Genomic DNA, 2,895 nt, shown 5'->3' with positions numbered 1-2,895 from the left:
TTTTTCTTATAGCTCCTATTCTTGTCCTTTATTCTCCTGACTTGTCTCCAGGTGTGAGAGTGTGTTTGGGAAGATTCTGTCTACAATCCTTGTGTTTTGTTCAACTCTTTCAATCTATATGTTAAGGTCTATGCTGGGTTCTTTCATTTTTTTTTCAAGCATATAGTTAGCTCTCTGGATTTGTCTGGGGTCAAATCAGATCATCTCCAAAGGGAAGTTGGTCTAGCTTAAAAGAGAGGAGTAGAAAATTCATTTTCTTTTCAAAATAAAGTTTTGTACCAAAGAATACTAAAGCTAGTTCTTCAGTTAAAAACCATCAGATTCATCAGGTTGTATATCCAGCTGCCTACTTGACATCTCTATGTAAATGTTTAATAAGCATTTCAAATTTATGATGGCCAATCCTGAGCTTCTTTGCTACTATCAATGCCCAATTCTATTTCTCCTGTGTCATCTCTATTTTGGAAAATGGTGACTCCATTTTTTCAGTTAATCAGGCAAAAATATGATCTAGTCATCAAATAAATATCAGCATTACTATCAAAATGTATTCAAAATCCAATCACTTTTTTCTATCCTAATGCAAACCACTTCTTACCTGATAATGAAAAGACATCTAATGTATTTCCCAGCTTCTGCGCATACATCTATATAGTCTTGTCCTAATAGAGCGATCAGAGTTATAAGTTATGTAATGTCACTGCTTACAACACTTCAGTGGANTTAATGAAAAGACATCTAATGTATTTCCCAGCTTCTGCGCATACATCTTATAGTCTTGTCCTAATAGAGCGATCAGAGTTATAAGTTATGTAATGTCACTGCTTACAACACTTCAGTGGATCCCTATTTGATTTAGTGTAAAGGCCAATTGCCCATTTTTCACTGAAAGACTTATTTTTTTCTAATTGTATTGTAGTAGCTTTTTATATTTATTTCATTTTATTTTCTTGTCTGTTGTCAGATACAGGTTTACAAATATTCCCTCCTAGTTTTTGNGTAGCTTTTTATATTTATTTTATTTTATTTTCTTGTCTGTTGTCAGATACAGGTTTACAAATATTCCCTCCTAGTTTTTGGTCTGCCTATTCATTTCTTAATGATATCTTTTCATAAACAGAAAATTTCATTTTGATAGTCTAATTTATCATTTTTAAGATGTTATTGCTCTCTATGTCCTGCCTAAGCACTGTTGCCTACCCATGATTCTTTAAGATAATTTTGTTTTCTAGTAGAAGCTTTACGGTTTAGCTTTTAGTTTTAGGTCTATGATTAATCTTGAATTAGTTATTGTGTATGATAAGATATAATGGTCAAGGTTGATTTTCTAATTGTAGTAGCTTTTTATATTTATTTTATTTTATTTTCTTGTCTGTTGTCAGATACAGGTTTACAAATATTCCCTCCTAGTTTTTGGTCTGCCTATTCATTTCTTAATGATATCTTTTCATAAACAGAAAATTTCATTTTGATAGTCTAATTTATCATTTTTAAGATGTTATTGCTCTCTATGTCCTGCCTAAGCACTGTTGCCTACCCATGATTCTTTAAGATAATTTTGTTTTCTAGTAGAAGCTTTACGGTTTAGCTTTTAGTTTTAGGTCTATGATTAATCTTGAATTAGTTATTGTGTATGATAAGATATAATGGTCAAGGTTGATTTTTTTTATTATAGGCAGCTGGTTTTTCAAGCAAAATAGGTTGAAAAGACTTTCTTCCTTCACTGGAATGCTTTCAAGTCTTTGATCAAAAAATGTCTTCATATGTGTGAGCCTATCTGTGTTCTGTCTTCCACACTTCTACTTGTAGAACTTTATTTCCATATCACACTGTATTAACTATGATAGTTATGGTTAGCATTGAAATCAATCAGTAAGTCCTTCAATCATCTTTTTAAAATTGCTTTGGATATTCTAGATATTTTTACATTTTCATTTAAATTTTGGAATTAGCTTGTGAATTTCCATACAGGATCATAGTTTATTTTTTAAATTTTATTAATTAACACACAGTGTAATATTGGTTTCTGGAGTGGAATTTAGTGTTTTATCACTTACGTACAGTGCCCAGTGATCATCACAACAAGTGCCCTCTTAGGGCATAATAACTATCACCAATCTAGCCCATCCCCCACCTCCCTTCCTCCATCAACCCAGTTTGTTTTCTACCATTGAGTCACTTATGGCTTCTTTTCCTCCCTTCTTTTTTTTCTTTTCCTCCTTCCTATATGTTCATCTGTTTTCTTTCCTAAATTCCACATATGAGTGTGATCATATGGTATTTGTCTTTCGTTGACTGACTTATTTCACTTAGCATAATACACACTAGCTCTATCCACATTGTTGCAAATGGCAAGATTTCACTCTTTTTAACGATTGAGTAATATTCTTTGTATCTCTTTTTTTATCTCTTCTTTTTTATCTCTTCATCAGTTGATGGACATTTGGGCTCTTTCTGCAGTTTGTCTGTTGTTGATAATGCTGCTATAAACATTGGGGTTCATGTACCCCTTTGAATCTGTATTTTTGTATCCTTTGGGTACATACCTAGTAATGCCATTGCTGGATCATAGGGTAGTTCTATTTTTAACTTTTTGAGGAAACTTTAAACTATTTTCCAGAGTGGCTGCACCAGTTTACCTTCCCGCCAACAGTGCAAGAGGGTTCCCCTTTCTACACATCCTCACCATCTGTTGTTTCTTGTGTTGTTAATTTTAGCCATTCTGACAGGTGTGAGGTGATATCTCGTCATGGTTTTGATTTGTATTTCCCTGAGGATGAGGGATGTTGAGCATCTTTTCATGCATCTGCTAGCCATTCATCTGGATGTCTTCTTTCAAAAGTATCTATTCAAATCTTCTTCCCATTTCTTAATTGGATTATTTGTTTTTTGGGT

Source organism: Ailuropoda melanoleuca, chromosome 1, assembly GCF_002007445.2.
Source record: "Ailuropoda melanoleuca isolate Jingjing chromosome 1, ASM200744v2, whole genome shotgun sequence".
NCBI lineage: Eukaryota > Metazoa > Chordata > Mammalia > Carnivora > Ursidae > Ailuropoda > Ailuropoda melanoleuca.
The sequence above is the reverse complement of the archived record's forward strand: the minus strand, read 5'-3'. Positions refer to the sequence as shown.